The sequence below is a fragment of the Grus americana genome, chromosome 3, assembly GCF_028858705.1.
Source record: "Grus americana isolate bGruAme1 chromosome 3, bGruAme1.mat, whole genome shotgun sequence".
Classification (NCBI taxonomy): Eukaryota; Metazoa; Chordata; class Aves; order Gruiformes; family Gruidae; genus Grus; species Grus americana.
This window is the reverse complement of record NC_072854.1, coordinates 28,603,290-28,624,353: the sequence shown is the minus strand read 5'-3', so window position 1 is coordinate 28,624,353 and position 21,064 is coordinate 28,603,290. Positions and strand designations below refer to the sequence as shown.

At 40.5% G+C, this 21,064-nt stretch overlaps 1 protein-coding gene across 9 annotated transcripts in view; it reads left to right on the top strand.

The window, feature by feature from the left end:
- KHDRBS2 (KH RNA binding domain containing, signal transduction associated 2) overlaps nt 1-21,064 on the top strand; it is a 379,312-nt gene that overhangs the window by 166,067 nt on the left and 192,181 nt on the right. The gene's annotated exons all lie outside the window — the stretch shown is intronic.

The window sequence follows — 21,064 nt, the reverse complement described above, 5'->3', positions numbered from 1 at the left end:
AAGCAAGAGAGCAGCATTTTTTTTTTCACACAAAGTTTATTAGAACACATAAGGAAATTAGGAAAAGAGCACACATCCATGTATAAATATAATTGAAAACATTTTTTTAAATGTAATGCAAAATAATATTATGAATAGAAGATATTTCACCATCAGCTGAGGAAACACACTATGCAGGAATGTACTGTAAGTAGAGAACTGCTTTGATAGTTAAATGTGATTAAATAAGCAATATTAAAGTAGGAGAAAGTGTACTCTGTTCAAATCGAGTGTTTTAAAATTCCTGCCATATATTCCTGATCTTGTCGTGGAAATTCAAATGAAACTTAGAGGCACTTGAGTATTTGGTCCCTGCCAATTTCAACTGCTGGCAGCCAGTGCCTATTTTCTCAGCCAGTTGATTGGACAAAGATTAACTAAAACAAGTAGCAAAATTACATGGATGGATTATTTCTTTTCTAAAACTAACATAACTTCAATTTTAAGACTGAATTTTCACCCTGTAAGGAGTCTAGTTTTTTGAATCATTCCTTACAAAATGAAATGCATGCTATAATATGTATACATATGTAATATGTAATTCCTCTAAATGAACAAAGTAGTATAATGCAAACCATATTCTCTGGTTTTAGTTAACCATCATACTGTAAGTCCTTATTCCTGCCAGGGTGTTTTGTTGGTCTAAATGGTTATGAAGGATAATGATCTTGAATAAGTTTGTGGGTTACAGAAGTGTGCTTACAGTTCCTTAGCTCATTTTTATTTCATGCATACTGGCATGCTACATAAAATAGGAGTATTATAGTTCATCTTGATAATGTAGTAATTACTGTGATCTTCTAACTGTGTAGTGGGTTGACCCTGGCTGGAGGCCAGGTGCCCACCAGAGCCGCTCTCTCACTCCCCTCATTCACTAAACAGGGGAGAAAAGGCATAACGAAATGCTTGTGGGTCGAGATAAGGACAGGGAGAGATCACTCACTAATTATCGTCACGAGCAAAACAGACTGAACTTAGAGAGGGAATTCATCTAATTTATTACTAGGCAAAACAGAGTAGAGGAATGAGAAATAAAATCAACTCTTAAAACACCTCCCCCCACCCCTCCCATCTTCCCGGGCTCAACTTCACTCCCGGCTTCAACCTTCCCCCCCCTCAGCGGCACAGGGGGACGGGGAATGGGGGTTACGGTCAGTTCATCTCACGGTGTTTCTGCCGCTTCTTCATCCTCAGGGGGAGGACTCCTCTCATTGTTCCCCTGCTCCAGCATGGGGTCCCTCTCATGGGAGACAGTCCTTCATGAACTTCTCCAACATGAGTCTCTCCCACAGGCTACAGTCCTTCACGAACTGCTCCAGCGTGGTCTCTTCCATGGGCTACAGTCCTTCAGGAGCAAACTGCTCCAGCGTGGGGTCCCCCACGGGGTCACAAGTCCTGCCAGGAACGTGCTCCAGCGTGGGCTTCCCATGGGGTCACAGCCTCCTTCAGGTGCCTCCACCTGCTCCGGCGTGGGGTCCTCCACGGGCTGCAGGTGGAATTTCTACACCCCCTCATCCTTCCTCCATGGGCTGCAGGGGGACAGCCTGCTTCACCATGGCCTTCACCACGGGCTGCAGGGGGATCTCTGCTCCGGCGCCTGGAGCGTCTCCTCCCTCTCCATCTGCACTGACCTTGGTGTCTGCAGAGTTTCTTACATCTTCTCACTCCTCTCTCCAGCTGCAAAAGCTCTAACTGTTTTTTTTCCTTCTTAAATATGTTATCACAGAGGCGCTGATTGGCTTGGCCTTGGCCAGCGGCGGGCCCGTCTTGGAGCCGGCTGGCATTGGCTCTATCAGACACAGGGGAAGCTTCTAGCAGCTTCTCACAGAAGCCACCCCTGTAGCCCCCCTGCTACCAAAACCTTGCCACGCAAACCCAACACAAACTGAAAGAGTTATTCTTTAATGCCAGAAAGCTGTCAGCTTTGCCTAACTAGAAACATAGAAACCCACGATGGCCACTTGAAAAATTCAGTAGCAAAAATAAAATAAAAATTCAGTGCAAAATTGCAATTCAGCAAAGCACTAATCAGCATGTGCGTAAGCTGTGGAAATGCCTATTACGTCCACTTTATGTTCAGTGCATAGGCTTTACAGATTCATTGGGATTCAGATGTGAGAATAAGCTGTACAGCATGTGCACAATGGTTTGGGCATGCTTTCAATCACAGCACACCTCTAATCACTGATAGGGGTAAAGGAGTGGCACAGGATGGGGTGTGCTGCTCAGGCATACGCTGGCCGTGAGCTGAGCAATGTCCGTCATTTACGGTGAAGTCAGTTTTATTCTGGATACACCATGAGGTTGATCTGCACAGGTTCTCAAACAGTGGGCATCACGTTTGGCATCACTGGGAAGTTGGCCCGGTAAAACTCCTGGGCAGGAAGGATTTGGTTACAGGAGGAGGAGAGGGTGACCAAGGGAACCCAGGCACTTGGTCATTTAATTATAGTTGTATCTGTGTATGCATGTTAAGTATGTTTTGGTGAAAAACATAGAATTTTATTCTAACATCAAATTTTAAAATTATATGTATCAATCACAAGGTCCTACTAGAGTTTCTCATTCTCCATTTTACTCTATTGTATATGTCTTAATATTATTGCTGCAGTACCATCCGTTTTGCTCTTTCCTTTGAGCTGACGGGAAATTGCACAGTAAAAACAAATTTAGCGATATATCTATTTCTTATATTTTGGCCAAAATACAAATACAGTAGGAAATAAAAATACAGATATTTTTGAAAAATGCAAAACAAATCAGTATGTCTGGCCTTTATTTTTTTCCTAACAAAAGCATTTCATATTTAAGCAGTTCACATGTCAGTAATAATAATCAAGTTACCAGCACTCTGGCAATGCACTGCTGCTACAGAAAAGAAGACAGCAGCTAACTCATAGATAGCCTGAAGCTCCAAACGCTCTCTGACTGACTGTCTTGATAGGCAACAGAGATTGAGAATGTTCCAGGAAATCAGTGAAGCTTCAGCATATGTTTAATGCTAAAGCGCTAACCCAAAGAAGGATGAAGTTAAGACTGAGCATAACAAGTCTGTGTCAGAAGATCGCACTTCCCTGCTCTGGAAGGGGACTTGCTGATCCTGCTCTTGTCTGTAATTGAAGTATGTGGCCATTTCAATGACCTGATTAAACTCATTGTAAGAGTTTTGCTCCCATTACTGGCATCTGAAGACTGTCTCCAGACAAAAATAGTCTCTGGTAGTTAGAAATGTAGTCCTTCGATTTTATTTTCCTTCCTCAATGTTTACTTTTTTTTTCTTTTTTTCTTTTTTTTTATTTAGAGAGAACGTATGTTCCTTCTAAGTCTTGGCTTTGGCTAAACAAAAAGCCCAAGCTATTTTAATTTCCTCTCCTAAAATAGAGTCCAAGTACTTCTGAACATCCTAGTCATTTGTCTTTGTACCTACTCCAGCTTGAATCCTAAACTCATCCATGCTGCATTGGCTGCAGTAGCTATTTTCAAGGAATGATTTTTGTTCAATATGTCTTGCTTTGCAACAAAAAAACTTCACTATAGAGTCCAATGAACAACTCATTTCATTTATTGTTTGGTTTAGAAACATAAAACCAGAATATACTAACACTTACACAACATTGTCCAAGGATATAAGGAAAAGACTAAGTGCTTGTGCCACCAAAAAGTACGAGTGAGGATCTAAATAAAAATGCCTATGTTGCCATACAGTATAGTTTACATAGAGCACAGTAATAGATATTTAGAAATTCAGAGCAAAATAAATAATATTAGATTTAATAATGTTTAATGTTGGTGGGAGTTCCAGTATTTCTAAGCTATATATTTATTAATTCAATATATCCAGTAAAATATTATGTATCTTTTCCAGACTTGGATATTGATCTTTGTATTTTCTGGGGCCGCTTGTAGTTTTACTTTTGTGTTGGGTTCATTTTGTAGATGCACTTTCAGAGATGCAATGCTTCAAGAGGGCTTTGGGTGAGAAAAAAAGTGTATTCATCTTATCTACATAAGCATAGTAAAGCGTTGCATAAGTCTTTTTAGTCCTGTGATAGAGTATGCAGATGTTTTCAGGGCCTGGCCAGGAGAGCATTAATACATTAAGCGCTGTGATCCCGAGCCCTTCGGCTGTTGTGTCGGTGAATAATGCAGAGGATATAGCACATTTTGCTTCTGGCCTTTGTGATTTCTCTCTGTTGCTTCTGTATTTAGATCTTTTTCATTTACTAATCTTTTTTCATTTAATTAAACCTTAGTACAAGTGGCACATTCAAAATGAAAGCAATTCAAGCTGGGGTAGAACCTGAAGTGTAACTCTTTTATCACTCACTATCATCTTAAATGTTTTTACTAATTCATATCCAATTCACGGCCATGGAATAGACATTGCCAATTGCCTGGATGGTTCTAATGGAGCCACTTTCCTCTCGCTCCTTAATCTCACTCTCTTCTCCCAGACGGGCTAAATCGGTAATGACAGTATAAGTCCATTTTCTGAATGTGTGCTTTAAGGAACGTATCATGGTTTATTTTTTGACAATAGTCATCCAGTCACAGCAAGGGGATTACGGGCACTTAATTCAGGAGCCTGAGTTTTATACATAATTAATGGCGAAGGCAGAACAGGCCCCCAAAGGAAAACAAAGATAACCTAATCTAATCTGTATATTCTGTTCTCAGTATAGGAATGCATGGATTGTTATACTGTGCCTAAAGCCAGGCAGAAGGCGACAGTGGGCACACTGAAATGTCTAAAGTCATGTCAGATGTGGGGTTTCACAACTTCTATCCAGTTGAGATTTAGATGCTGTGCTGCCTTTGGAGAAATAAGTACCCCCCCTGAATGAAGAGGGTAGTGGCCTTTGGGAAGTATGGATCTGATTTGACTTTGGCAGATAAACTCGCAGTTGTGCATTTTTTTAGAGGAGTCATGTACCCATGAACTGGAAGAAGGACATACTTGAGCAACTTTGCAAGCTAAGGGGGGAAAGGATTTTTTCTGCTTATTTTGGGTCACACTGAAAGAAGGGGTGCTCTAATCGTGTCATGAGAGACACAGAATAAAAGAGAGTATGACTGAATATGGCTGTGGGGATTTTTTTTTCTTTTTAATTTTTTTTTTCCCCAAAAAGCAGCATGCCTGCTCTGCTCAGTTAGTGGAAATGAACTCTGAATGGAAAACATCAGCACTGTGCTGAGCCGGAGCTAATGCATCTGCCTCCCAACAGACAGCATTAGCGTGGGGTCTCTGCTGTGCTTATTGCAGCTCTGCAGCTCCTGGCTTTCAGCTGATGTACTTGTGTTCATTTTGGACTGTGGGTAGGACACACTGTTTAAACACGTTCTTCTTAGCCAAGTGGAAAGGTCACTCCTGGGAGGATGAATGCTGAAGTTTCTGTTTATTCCTGGTGATTGCAGGTGCCTTCAGAAGCCAGCTGGTGCAGCCCGAACTGCTCTTTGAGACCTTGGGCATTCAACATGACTCATCGTGTCCTTGCCTTTCGCTTTCAAGTAATGGTGACATTAATGACACAGGAGCTTAAAACATGATTTTTCAGATGAAAAGCACAAAGGCAAATGTATGGGTATAGCTGTCAAACATAGTTACAGATTTATGAAGATCCATGGCATCATCTTCAGTGGAATTATGCTAGACTACAAAGGGCAGGAAAGCTTATTCAAATAGAAAATCATTCTTAAAAGCCTTTTAAACTTTTTAAAGTCATGAGAGAGTCAAGTTTTTGAAGTAAGACTGTAACTCTTTATCACTATTCCATGTCTGTTTCTTAAACTCATCTTTTAATGTCTAGCCTTGCATCAACAGCAATAAGATCTCTAGACCTTGTTACTGGTGCTCCTTGGTTGGATAATACTGGACCTCCCTCTCTGCTTCTTTTAGAGGAAGGAATAAGTAGCATTTCTCTAGTTTGTTCACAAATAATCTGTGCCACACCCCCTTTACATGAACATAATATGAAATGGCAAACAGGCAGTTTTCTTGTTCAGAAAACCAAGCTTTCCTTTAAAGATCCTACCTCCAAACAGGATCTTCTTCTGGGCTTCCTCCTATGAAGATGCTCACATGACCACTTTGTCTTTTGCCTGTTTTTCTCTTGCTGGGAGGCAAATAGACCTCTAGCTCCAGCCAAGTGGGTACTGAGTTCTGCATTCTCTGCTGGTTTGCAGGGAAAAAAAAATAATTAAAAAATGGATTGTTTCATTTTCCATTCAGGAGTCTTATATGTCTGCTGGTTGTAACCCCTCATTAGTCAACACGGTAATTACACGTTCGCTCACGTAGCCCAAATGAGTGATGTCGAGCATGCCCACCAGATCTGATAGCCTTTGGTGAAAGATACGTATAATGGCAAGTGTAAGCTGTATCCAGCACAGACTATATTTAGTTGAATAACTCTCGTAGCTATTCTACAAGTTTTCTTGGCAGTACTACTTGATGGCACACGTATGTCTGTCAGTGTTTTGGTCACCAGCTAGCTCCCCAAGGCTGCCACGGATGCTCTGCCATGCTGCTTCTGTGGACACTGAGCTGCCTGCACATTAGTAGCCATCTACCAGCAAAACCACCTAATGGATGTGCCTGATCAATGTCTTACGGTTTTCCATTTGTCAGAAACCAGAGAACAGAGTTAATTCTTATATCGAGCAACAGTGAAGAAGCTGCAGTTATCTCCTCAATAGACCAAAAAAAAAAAAAAAGGGAGAAAATCTGATGCTGTCCTCTAAAACCACCATTATCCGTTACACAGAGCACAGTCACATCCCTTTGCCAATCCACTAGGAGCAGAAAATCAGCGATGAAGATCTTGCAGCTTTCAGGTAGCCTATACAAACCTAAGGTACCAAAAAAGAGAAAGGTATTATTTTCTGCCTTCATTACTGCATACTGGTTTATGTACCCTCTCCTTCTAGCCCTCTATCTTTTTTTTCTCCTGAAAATGAAAGCTGAATTTCTGTGAGCACGGAACAGAAGGATTCTGTTTCCAAGTCACCTCTTTCTCTATGAACACACTTGGGAAACAGCCAAAAAAATTCCCCAAAGTGTATGTTTGCAAATATGTTTGACCCATTTGGGTAAAAGGGATGAATGGAAATAAGAGAAATAAAATACAAAACAGTTTACTGAAAATAAGCAAGAAAAAACCCACAGTATTTAGATGAGCATTGTAATGAATTCTACTGGAAATGTTAACAGAGACTGCTGTGCGTAAACCATTCATTGATCATTCAGATTCCCTAACGTTGACAAAAAAGGGTTGTAAATTTAGAGGATGCATATTTTCAAATCAAAACTAGAATATTTTGATTTTCCAGTGCAGAAGACCAAGTCTGAATTAAAAAAAACTTGCATACTGTGCTTAGATTCAAAAAGTGATAGAAACAGCGGGTGGCTGGCTCAAAAGATATGGCACGGGTAGATTACAAAACTAGTCAGCGGTCGCAGGCCTTGTTTACTGGCAAATGTGGTGATTTATTTCATCTTGGACATTGTTTCTGTACTGACCCTCTGTGCTCTGGCCTGGAAGTAAATGATGCTCACAGCCATGCTATCATTTTTTTGGACAGTATTTGTATTCATAGTAGTCTATTTTGTGTATTGAGGGGAACGCCATAAGACAAAGGAAAATCCTTTATATTTAAGATTAATGCGTAGCACTTCATAGCAATACATCCCCCTGTAGTCCTGTATGTTCACAAATTAAAATAAAACTTAAAGCTAAACCAACCCATCCCATCAAGGCGTACTCCAAAAGCTTCCTTTGGCTCTGCAGAACCTCGGGGAGCCCTACCTGTTGAACTTGTGTTGGACTGGCTAGGTCTGGCAGGCAGCCTGTCTGCTTCTCCCCTTCAACCTGCTGGGAATATTTTCAACTCAGCATCAATTTTTTTTAAAATTATTTTTTCAGAAACATGTTATGCAATAGCATGCAATATATTGTGTAGCAATAACATTATCTGGCTCTACATTCATTTCGTAAAATATGTACTCTATAGTCACAGTTTCTTAACCTCTTAAATCTTTCTGGACTGTTACTGCCATTCCTAAGGTTACTGTGGCTTCCTAAGGTAAGCAAGAAGAAAGCACGCTGGGCCTCCTCAAGGTTAGAAGTATTTCAATCAATCAATCACATGTGCTGACTTAGGGAAAAGGACTCTTTCTGAACTTTGCAGGTAAACCCACTGCATTCCTACAGCTGCGAACATCTGTCCAGACGCTGACCTCTTGATACCTGCATAATCTGAGCAAAAAATAGCCTTTTATGTTTTCTGGGCAGAGCAAGGCTGAGGGGACCTCAGTTAGGAAAGTCCATTTTATTAACCTCTTCTTCCTACACATTGTCTGGAGTCCTGTATCACCCTGTGTGACAGAAGGTGCTAGCAACACTGAAATCACGTATATTTGCACTATAGGAATGAAAGCAGAGCAATTCCTAAGCACAAACCCAACAGGTTTGGGGCTTTAATTCAGCCAACAGTCTGAAGCTGTCATTTAGATACTCGAGGATCATTGCTGCATTATACACAGATGGTCGGTTACATTTATTTTCCATATTATCCACCCGAAAGTGGCATTTAATTTCTCTTCCCGCACAGCGGGCTGCTGCAGTTGCTGATCTACATTTCCACAGACACAGAAGAATCAGATCTTCTGTCTCTGCAGCGAGCGTGACAGTTCGTCTCATTTGTCACCCTCCGGGTATCTTGAGGAGACGGTGGCAGGAAGATTGAAAACCAGCGAGAGAGGGGATTGGAGCGGTTGTGGGAAGCAGACCCTCAGGGACCCCGTGCACCGGGGGCAGATGCTCCGTCACCCCTCGTGCCGTTCTCGCCGGGCGCTTACCAGCCCTGCTGCCTGTGCGGCGCCAGCAGCGGGGGCAGGCAGAGGCAGGCAGCACTGGCGAAGGCAGGCACTGGTCTGCCAAAATGACAGTAGCCAGAAGTGGTTGACGAGAGGACTTCTTCCTTCCCCGCTGAACCTTTCTAGTATAGAAACAGCCTCGGGCAGAATGGGATTCAGAGAGCTGCTGTGAAATAGCATGCTAATAGCAATGTAAAAAAAAAGAAGAAAAAAAAAAGAAAGAAACCCTTTCCTTAGGGAGGGAAGGGAAGGGAAGGGAAGGGAAGGGAAGGGAAGGGAAGGGAAGGGAAGGGAAGGGAAGGGAAGGGAAGGGAAGGGAAGGGAAGGGAAGGGAAGGGAAGGGAAGGGAAGGGAAGGGAAGGGAAGGGAAGGGAAGGGAAGGGAAGGGAAGGGGGAGGCAGGCAGGCAGGAAGGAAGGAAGGAAGGGAGGGAGGGAGGGAGGGAAAGGATCTTTCCTTCACATTAGTCAGGTTACACATGTGTCCCTGGCTGGTGGAGTGCTCTCTGTGAGGGTGTGGAGGAAGGACATGGCAAGGAAACGCCGATCCTGTCTGGTGCTGGCGGGCAGGGGAAGGTGGCAATGACCCAGGGAGAGACAGTGCAAGACCTGGAGGCGGGTGATGGCGGGGGCGGGGGGCAGCAGTCCCCCAGTACGAGTACAGCCAGCTGTCGAGGAGCACTGTTAATGGAAAAGACGTCGTGTTGTAGTTACCCGAGAGACGTCTCAAGCACTTTTCCAGACTGCCTCATGCGTCTCAGGTCCTTGCAGTAATACAATGTGATGGCCACTGGGCCGTTGTTCAGGCTGCAGCGGGGCAGAACCTGTCCTTCTGTGATGGATTTACTGGTGGTGAAAGTATATAGGTGGTAAACCACAGCTGAGAGAGGTTGAATTAATCAGCTGCTGTTGCGCAGCGGCATTCCCACAGGTCCCAGGAGAAAGGTCAAAGCCTGAACACCATGTGGCTTTTCTGCTGGGAAACTCCATTATTGTCAAACCCCTCTGTAACTTACATAAAATGGAAATAAAACAAATGGAGTTTCTCATGATTAGGTATATCGTCCCTCTTAAATCATACCATGATCTGTTTCCCAGTGTTGCTTTTGCAATCACCAACTGTTTCTGAGTGGAATAAAAATTACACCATGCAGCAGAAAAAATATGTTTGAAGCTGGTAATAGTAACATCTCAACCAGCTCTTGCCTGATTGCTTAGGTTTCCACCTCCTTGTTTGCTCTCTGTGGCACCAGCAGTGGAACATCTAGGTCACTTGTAAAATAATGCAATTTTCATCCAGCTTGCCCAGTAAAAACAGGTAGCGCTTAAATATGTGTTTGAAGGAGAAAATTGATATATACAGTGTTTCAGATTCATGCTGGTTCTGTTACCTTTTTCCAGAATAGTGAAAATGATGTCTATAATCCTTCAGCCACTTTCAGAAGTGATGCCTAGCAGTTTTTAAACTTGTCTAGCATGGCTCCAGTACTTCCCGCCCCCCCCCCCTCCCCCGCACGCTAATAATTTTTATAAAAGAAACCAACCGATGCTAGGCCTGTTTTTCACATTTTTAGACTTGCCAGTTGTACTGTGGTTACTTCTTTATTATCATCGTTTGGGCAGATCTAAAAAGATACTTAGATTCTTAAACCGATTTATTCGCCTAAACTCCCAAATCATCTTGAACACCACCCTCAGCTTGAGATGAGTCACCCTCTGAAAGCATCTCTTTCTTTCCACTGAGACCTCCTCATGACTAGTTTAGGCTTAAGTATCTAGCTTCTGGACACCTAAGTCAAGGTAAAGGAATCCTCCTCAGGGAACTCCAATAATTGTCCAGTTCTCCTGTAGCTATCTTTTCGGACTGGGACCTTTGTCTTGGGTCCAGCACCTCAGAAAAGATTTAGGGTTGAGCACAGCCTGGGGAATGCAATTATGTCCTCAAAGAACTCGAGTCATTTGTTCTTTGCACACTTTCAATTAAAAAAAAAAAATCGGATGGAAAATGTAGCACAAGGAGCTAAGTTTGTTAGGAGCCGAAGCTCTGATGAGCTTCTGTGGTGCACATATTCAAAATTTAGGATTTATTTTTTATTTTACCCTCTTTTCAATTTAGGAGGGAAGAGAAGAAAGGAAAAAAAGCATGGTTTTTTTCAGCATTTAATATCAGTCAGAACATTTGAGGATGCTCATACAACAATAAAAATACCCTCATCTTTTGTCTCAAAGCTATGGAGAAAGTCTGCCATAAACAGGGCTGCTGTTCAATTTTATTTTATGTTCATTTGTACTGGTATTGAAAATGAGCAGCAAGGGAGACCACAGGTGTTAAAGCACTAAAGAACTGGAAAACAAATGCAATGCTTCATTTTCAGCCAGAGGCAGGTTACAATGTTTCCTGGGAAAAGGCTTTTAATAGAAGGAAAGTTTGTGGTAAACTGATGGTGACATTAAGCAGAATTGACTATAATTGATCAATGTAATTTGCATATTTTATAATTATCTGAGATATGGCTGCGGTATAATGAAAATTTTGCAACACTCGAAGCCTGTGCACAAGGTTATGTCTTCTTGCATAAATCTGAGAGCATAAAGGGGGGGGGGGGGTGGAGGAGCGCTTTAAATTGCCAAGGATGATCTGGATAGTAAAACTTAAACGCAAATTAATATTAATTTTTAGTGCAGTAAAATTAGCTGACTCTTCAAAGATTGCTGGTACTTAACCTTTCCTGGAGTACAGTGATCTGCTTTAAACTGAATTTTTAATTTATTTTACTCTTGCAATTTTACGTTGATTTGGTGTATTTGTGGTAGTCCGTTCTGGTTTGAGCCCCATAAGAGCACTCGTGGGAGACGGGAAGTTCTGGGGAGGGGAGCAGGAGCAGCATGCTGTGAAGTTTTAGAGGAAATGTCCTGTCTGCACTTGGTCGCTGACATCTTGGCCAGGCCAGTTTAGTACCAGTGACCCCTTCAGCCAGGGGTAAGCTCCCCTGAAGCGAACGCATACCCGATGTTTCCTTCGGGGCAACGCATACCTGATGTTTCCTTTGGAATGATATGGAATTTTGAAAATTGGAGTTCCCAGAGGAAAGCTCTTATCATTCTCCAGGCTGCTTTCTCTGTGATACTAGGATTTTTGTGTACTTTGTCAAAGGAATCAGTCTACCTTCCAGATACATCTTTGTTTTTCTCGGGTAAATAATGTATTCTGAAAATTTGTAGTGAGGAACACTAGAGTTCGTGTTGGAGTCACGGACTAAGTTACCTCAACCAAAAGCTACCGTCATCTCCTTCTGGCCAAGTTATCTTAAGATAAACAAACTTGTCAGAACTTATTTTGACTTCCTTTACTTTTCATTTATGATTGGTAGCTTCTTAAGTCACTTTCTCATGATTCAGAGTTCAGGTCAGGTCTAGACTACACAGACAAGGAGCTGGATGTTACCTGAATTGTCTGTCCATGGTCCAAGTACTCAGCACACTTCATGAAAATGAGCCTTCTAGTAAATGGATATTAGAATTGCTATAATCACTACTCATTAAAAAATTCAGGGTTTTTAGTCAGACTCATTTACAGCTTATATTGGACTAATATCCTTACAGTTTTCCATTATAAGAAGATTAGAAAATGTGTTCTTCCATCTTTGCAGTGCAAATCACCATCATAGCTGAGATGACCGAAAATCTATTTGTAAAGCAATTTTATTTGCATTCAGTAAATCTGTCAGACATAAAATCATGATATATGTAATATTGCTATAACATACTCATCTGTTAACTACTTCTGACACTTTTGTGAGAAATCATCCAAGAACTTGCACTCTCAGTAGAATTTATTTGTCTAAGTGAATATAATTGTGACTAGGTAGATTTTCTGGATAGTGGAGGAAAAAGTAATTTTGCCGCTGAAAAGGGTGTTTGTGTTCTTTGTCATTATGCAAAACCTAATCCTACGATGAAAGGAAAAGCCAGTGAAGCCTGCAAAGTCATGTGTGACTGTCACATGTGAGAGGTAATGTCTCATTTGCAAGACATTAAAATTCTTACTCAGAAAAAGGATACATTTGTGAAAGAGAGTCTGACACACTGGTTGATTTTTCAGGTATTTTTCTGTTATTTGAAATACTTTTCAGAAGACTGTGCATTTTTGACGTTATTTCAGATACTGAAACATTTTGGTCTGTGTAAATGCCATTAGAGATACAGTGTTTGCCAATTATTTATGAACCTCCTTTTCCTCCTTCATTCCCCCAAGTTCAGTTTGTCTCTGCCAACGTGGCTTCCCTCCACCAGTGTGATTTCCGCCTCTCTGCATGAGAATCAAGGGGATATAGAAAATAGTGGTTTCTTTCTATGTTTGGTGGTAGGATGCACGAGTCCATTTGCTACTCTCTTTTGCAGAATTGTGATTAATCAAGGGACAGCCTTTACAAAATAAATACTGGCAATCAGCCCAGTTGCAGGAAAATTAACTTGGTAATACAGCTTATCACCCAGGTCTTTAGACTGCTGGAAGCCGAACGCTCCCCATTTCCCTGCCTAGGCCAATACAGCAGTCAGGGAGAGGTCCCTTCCCTTATCCCACGTGTTTAGGGAAGGACCTTTCCTGCATCACGCTACTGTTGCGTTTCAGGGTAAAAAGCGTTAACGTGGAAACCTGCTCAGTGGTGGAGACTCACTAGGAAAAGCAAGGAGGGGTTAAATGGGATGATCAGTTCTAGCTTTTAAACCTTGCACTTGCACAGGCTTCCCAGTGGAACTGCGAAGGATTGGTCAGAGACGCAACAACACCATCCTTCAAAAAGCCCTGCTGCGTGGGAGGGTCAGGGGAGGCTGCCACCGCAGGAGGTGAGGAGGTGAAGTCAATGCTCCGTGCGTCTTGCAGCAGTCGTGGTTCCTGAATTTGCAGCCGAAAGTGGCTGTAAATCTGTCTCCTCTGCACTCTCTCAGCTCTGATTATAATGAGCAATCAGAGTGGCTGAAGTGTTGCCTTGCTTTCTAGATGAAGCACTTGTAATACTACATTGGGCTCATTTGAATACTAATTAGTAACAGGATCTTTAAAACAAAATGTGCAGCCTAGGGAGAAACATTATTAGAAGTGAGTTCCATATTTGACACATAACTGCCTTTAAGCATACACGTCTATGTTTTAGCTGTTGTTTAATAAAAAAGATATACCTAAACATCAGCAAGCAATTCCAAATACCGTAGGAGAAAAACATAATAGATTTGCATGTTGTTTTATTCTGTATGTATACAACAGGTCATGCCCCACTAGATGCGTTCACGTTTCCAAATGAGACAGAATAACATAAGAACGGACTCAGTTTGCAGCTCCTACATGTTGCAGGATGAAAAGCTTGAGAAAGAATATAAGAACTAGTGTAAGTTGAGAGGTCTTCCAAGAATCAGTTTAAGGACATCCTGAACTGCAGGAACGTCAAGATTGCCAAGATTTTCGTGTTCAGCTTCTCACATGGAAATATTTCTGTAGTCATAATCATCCTTTTCATCTTGATCTTTTTTGGTTCTAATACTTTTTTAAATTGGGGCAACAGAACAGCCTTCAGTATTGAAGGTGGGGGAACTGTACAGGTTTTGCAGTTTCATTTCTCTTCCTTTCTTGAAAATACCTAATAGATGACGCACTTCTAATTACTATTGGACACTGAACAAATTCTTTAGAAATGAATGAATGCCTCCAAGATCTTTCTCCTGAAATAGCATTATCTAGGGTCTTTCATAGTGTGCACAGATAGAGCTGTTTTTTATCACTGGAGAATTTTTATTACTGTTCAACTCATTTTCTGAATCACTTATGAATAGTTTAACAGAACACGTCCCCAAATGGTTCTTGTGGGATTCATCTAGTAACTTCCCTAAAATGAACACCTATTTCCTAACTTTTGCAATGTGTAACTTGATGAGCACTCTAACTGCTGCCTCATTAAGGAAAAGGGCAGCAGCACTGCTTTTTTATTCAGTAGGAGTGTATTCAGAACATCTATCTTTAGTCCCTCGCTAGTTTATGAATCCCAAAGAAGCTTAAGCCTGAAATAACTATCAGATCTCCTTCACCCTAATGTGGCACTGCTGGTCAGACACTTCTGTGGACAACTCTGACGTCTATAGATTTCAGGGGTAGGAAGCAACTGAACAGGAATTGAGATGGCCACAATCTGGTGTTTAGGATGAAAGTCATGCCTAAGTCCTGGGTGTTTAAGTTCTCCTGCAGCTATAAGCTAAGTGGGTAGGTTATGCAGTCAGATTGGGCAAGGCTTGGAAATCTCTTTATGTAGGCACTGAAGTAATGCCTGCGTGCATCCGTGGATTTCATCTCTAGGCTCGTACTTGGGGAAGCATCCTTCATCTAATGGGTGGGTAAGCAAGTGGTTACCTTTAAGTGTGCACTTGGAGCTTTCATCGTGAAATTAGGTTTAAATATACAAATAAATGAATTCCCAAAGTGAAGCTTCACTTTCCTTCACAGTCAAAGGTAAGTGCACACGTTTGCCCTCTGCTTATTGACTCTTTGGAAATACAAGTGTTTCATTCTGCTTATACATAAAATAGCTTAGGTGTGGATTTTTCCCTCCAGAATTTTCTCTATGGTAGAAATACTCTTTCTAGTATTTTCTTTAGGTGACCAAAACCAAACTCTTTAAAGTACATGACTACTATACAACTGGAGTTGACATATTTCAGTTCGATAGAGCGTAGCAAAATAATTCATTCAGAACCTTGAGAACCTCAAAACATTTCTTTTCATACAAGTCCCTATACTCAAAGACATAATGCCCTTTGCAAATCTTATGATACAAATATTCTGTCTATTCCTTGGAGAAAAAGCTGCATTCTCATTGGACCAATAATAGTGATAATAAACTTAATTACAGAGAAGACAAATAACGACTGTATAGATATTTAATTTAAATTTTCCTATTTGTATATTTTAAATGGCAGATATTACTTTGATTAAACACAGCTTTTGAGAACACTGTTTATACTTCACAGTTATCAAGATGAAAGTTTCCTGAACAATAAGAATTGTAGATAAATAAATATCCTACTATTACTGAGAGTGTATAGAATTCTTAGTGTAAATACAGCTAACCCTCTTTTCAAAATGTCTGATAATTTGTCATCAGCTAGCTTGTTGAATTACCTAAAACATTAGTTGATCTTTCTAGTGTCTATAACATTTGTATCACTCTAAGGTGACTGTTCACCTTCTCTGCCTCTAAAAAAAGGGATTAAAATGTATAAAACCAAGATAACTTGGCTCCAAACATAATGAAATAAATAGAGCTAGAAAGATGTAATAGAACTAGTAAAATTATTTCCAGAAAGTAAGAATGATAGCAGAGGAAAAGAAAGTACCTTTTCCTCCAACCGGTGTAAACAAAGCTGTGTCTGCTTTGCTCAAAGGATCTTCACTCTTGTGCCACGGGCTCGTTGCTTTATTTTTCACACAGTAAGCTCTTAAAGTTCTTACAATGTCATCAGCCTTTATAAAATGATGGTTGACTGTTGGACTTGATGATCCTAGAGGTATTTTCCAGCCTTAAAGATTCTATGATTCTATGTAATTTGAGCTGCAACTGTTAGTATGGAACTAGACTACTAATAGTTCTTTGATCAGACTTTTACAACATTTTTAGGGAAAAAAAACCCAAAACTTCATACAAGCTATGTTTTTGCCCCTGGTAAGAGTGTAACATCTTGGTGGGAGTTCAACCAACCTACTTTGTAACATAGTTGCAACAAATTGGTAATTAGCCTCTCATAAATACAAACATGACATTTTGTAATCTCGTTAATTAAGGCAAAGTCTTCTTCCTGAATCTGAAGGCATGCTGAATGCAGTGGTCCCTAGATCTGATCATAAGTTTTAAGATGAACATAATCTTCTTAGGAAGCATCTTTAGGCATGGTAATTGTGCATTTCTTGAGGATCTTTAATTTCCTGCATTAGCTTTGCAAACTTGCAATTCATTGGTTACATTCATTGCACATCCTGGGCTTGTTTAGTTCTAACAGCAGTTGTCTAATGACCGGGTGATTCGTACCTATGCTGGTTTAGCTTTTGCTTAGATTTGTACAAGTGCAGGAACATATTTGTAGGTTTGTGAACTCTCTCTGTGCTCTATCAGTTTTCTGACAGGTAATTTATACGTAGATCACTAGTTGTTGGTAACAGTGTCCACTGGTTGTAGCCTTAATTTTGGCACATACCACTTTAATGTGTTAACCTTTCTCCCAAACATTTCTTTTCTTTCACAGAACTTGTATTTTTGTTCATCTAACGTTTACCCCAGGTGTTTGGGCTCTTTTGATAGTGATTCAATGGTTGTGTTATCATCTCATTCTTCTATTGATATGTGTTTCCTTCTCACTTATCTAAACATAAAATATGATCTAGGTACAGCTTAGTACCTCTTTGTCATTAAGATGTTGTTGTATTTCATTATGAAAAGCATCAGGAAATAAAGCAACCTGGAACAGAGGGGCCTGTTTGCCCAAGGTGGTACTGAATGTACTCAAATCTCTACTCCATTTCACTAAAGTAACTGTAAGAATTTTACTGATGCATCAAGTGTAGAAAAATAATTGTTGTCACCTGTATCTCCAGAAATTACCTCTCTTGTAAGCCATGTTCTTTCTACATGCCTGTGTTTCATTGTGGGCTCTCTGTGGCTGACTGCAGGTGTTGTACACCCTCTCTTCTTGCTCTGCTCTGTGAGCTCTCCTCACGTACTCACCATCTCCATCTCCTTTATTCTTCTTTCTGGAGTGAGAATAACTGGTTTAAAAACAAGAGTCGAGGGATGGCTAAGCTCTTTTAGCTTCGCTCGGTACTTTGCTGAGAACTGCCCCATTCCACCTCATCCATTCTCAAATTGTTCCTCTTTTTTCTTTTGATCTCTGTTTCTCCACTGATGGGACCTAGGACCTAAAAGGTTTTTAACCCCAGAACAGGTAACACCAAGAAGTTTTATCTATTCTGATTTACTTGTTACCGTATAGTTCACTTGTTACTTTTACTACAGTCAGCGTTGCAGACAACATCTTGATTTTTGCATTTATGTCCAGATTAAAAATTAATAGGTTTGCATTTGTCAAACTGCATGCTCATTATCTTTCTTCTGTAGCACTGTCCATTGATCTTATGAATAATTCCTCTGTAGCAACAGCGCTGTGATTATCATCTTTGTCTAGTCTCTACAGTATGCTTTTATTTGCAAATTCTTGCAAGATATGAAATCCACTACAGTTCTCATATTGTTCTTCAAGTACCCATTGTTTCTTTTCATAGCTGTATTTCTTACATTATAGGAAGTTCTATGTATCGTATTGGTGAAATTTATCTCTGAGATCTACACAATTCCTGCTGCAGGTTTCTCTTCCATTATTCTTGGATAGTCTGTTATCTCAATTTTTTGAGGACACTTTTTATTCATCAATCTGGATTGCGTAATTTTGTTTGCTGTGCAAACTCTATTTGTTCTTTCAAGTTACTTCCAGTAGTTTTATTCAAGTATTTTGGCCGGGGTTCCAGACAGAAATCAGTTCTCTGTCAGCACGTATCCTTTTAAAATGGTAAGGCTGCCTTCTCATCCAGAGATAATTCATCATTTTTCCTGGCCTTTATGTTCTTTTCACTCACATGCTTCACTTTTGCAGAGGTCGCTACTCCTCAAATTTCTGCTATAGAGTTTCATAATTCATTTTCCCTGCTTTGGTCAACTGGAAAGTATAAAACATAGCAAGTGTTTCAAAATATCTGTTATCTTTTATGAGGGAGTGGGTTATGGAGCCATGCATCAGGTTAAGGGCAGGTGAACTTCAGCACCGTGACAGACGCACTCTTAAGGCAGCACATGAGGATGAAGGAAGCCTGAAGCGTGAGGGTGGCTGGGTTTGGGTATGGGATATAGTACTGTCAGTCTTGAGAGGTGAAGGGAGTGGAAGAGGATCAGGACGAGGGAGCAATTTTCTCTGGAGGGTGGTGCGCATTTCCTCTGCTGTGCTCAACCCGCAGTGGAGTTAAACGTCATCACCATGCCGTAAATAAGAACCGTATCATTAACCTGAGGGTCAGTACTAAGAGAGATTGCCATCACTGATGCAGAAGCCCAGGGAATCTATTCCATTCATTTCATAAATCAGAACTGATCGGGTCCCAGATTTGTTGCTTTTTTTCCTAAGATCCTGTGCCGAAGACTTAACTTCATTTTGCTCGTTTTCAGGGTAGTTCTCTAGAGTGAATCCATCAGGCTTTCAATGCACATTGTCTTTCACTGCAATTCAGTTCGTGAATACGCGAGCAGGCTTAAGCATTTACAATTCCCATGCTGGGGCTGTGGGCAAACAACTGGACTGCTGGGTAGACCCTGGCCAAGGCTGTGCAAGCTGAACAGGGTCTGGAAAACTGCCGGACATGATGTGGGAACTTGTAGAACATAAAAAGCTATGAGAACCTGGCAAAAGTTACAGACAGCACCGTGGGGAATAGCTGGACCTCACAGGTGGTTAAGGCAGAATTATGAGAGAAACAGCCAAAGTCCAAAGGTGTGACAGTGTGCTCCCCTCCCCGCTTCTGCTTAAGCAATAACCACCAGTGGCGGTCGTGACGGCTGCACCCAGCTTAACTTGGACAGCCGAGGGCTGTTTTGCACAACCCAGACATCTTGTTCAACAGTTGAGCATGCGTCAACCGAAATACGGATGAGTCAATCATCTTATTCCAGATGTAGTGGACAGGCCAGGGCTCTCCTGCACAGCAGCGGGCTGCACGGCAGGACGTGCCCTTGAGTAGGGATGCCTCTCAGGGTTCCTGGTTGTTGAGGATCTCACAGCCCTAACCTGCTGCTCCTAACAGCTATAGAAATGGCTGCTCAGTAGCGACAGAAAGCACGTGCTGGACCTAGGAGGAAGGTTATAGAATGATGTGTTTTAAGAATTCCTGAGTTTGTTGAGAAAATAAAATAAAAACGTTGTTACCGTTGTTACCACCATACGAGCATATACCTAGCTTTCTGTAAGACAGGTCTGTGTTATAAAATCATGTTACTGGTGACTTAGCTGTGCAAAATCCTCATCAAAATAATGAGCCAAATATTATTTTTTTACTTTTTCTGCATTTCAAAAAAAGATCCAATTTATATTTTTTACAAAGTTTGTTGGTAGTTGTCTCCTGAATAAGAACTTTTGGGGCTTTCTGGTGCTTTTTTAAAGAATCTTTAAAAAGCAGTATGAAAGAAACTTTCAGCAATTACTAGGATGTAGCTTTATAACTATTAAAACTGAATTCTGCTGAAATACTTCATATCAAATTATTCCAAAAGCTGCAATCAATTGGGGTTTTTTTTTCAGAAAACTGAAAAGTGCTGTATCATCTCATGATAGACTGTTGTATTATGCTCTGGTTCTTAGGGACATTTCGATGAGATTTCAGTGATAAGCTAAAATGCCAAGGATACTTTAACTGTAAAGATAAAAATATTCTACCATCTGTCTTGCTTATCTTAATTTGTAGTTTAGTAGTAGGTTTTAGTTGAAAACAACTATGTCAATTTTCAACTTTTTAAAATAAAATCATGGATCACATTTATTGAGTTATGACTTTATCATCATAAAATCATGCAAAATGTTGATTTATCATGGAATCAGATCGAGGGCTCTGGAGCTAAAGGATGTAACCGCTGTGTATTCAGTCAAAAGTCAGAAAGTCCTTGGGGCTGGATCTTCTGCTTTTGATAAAAAAACTGTATGCGTATTGTTTGAAGCATAGCATCGTGCAGATATTTTTAGTGTCAAGCAATGGTCTGAATTAGGCATCGCTAAAATAAGTGAAGCTAATGCAGAATTAAATAAGCTAAGTAAATAAGAATTGTAATCTATTGTTACAGTTTTTATATCTTAGATATCTAAATGTTCATAAGGTATTATTTTAGTATATACTAAAAAGCTCTAATTTCTTAGCCAATTTTAAGCAAATTAGTTTACTACTTTTTCTTTTATTATGTTTTCCATCTATAAAATGCAGATATACATACACATTTTCTTCCAAATTACATTTCTCAAAATATTTTTGAAGATTGAGTTTTCAACTCATAATTTCTTCAGTATTACTTATTGCTATCTTG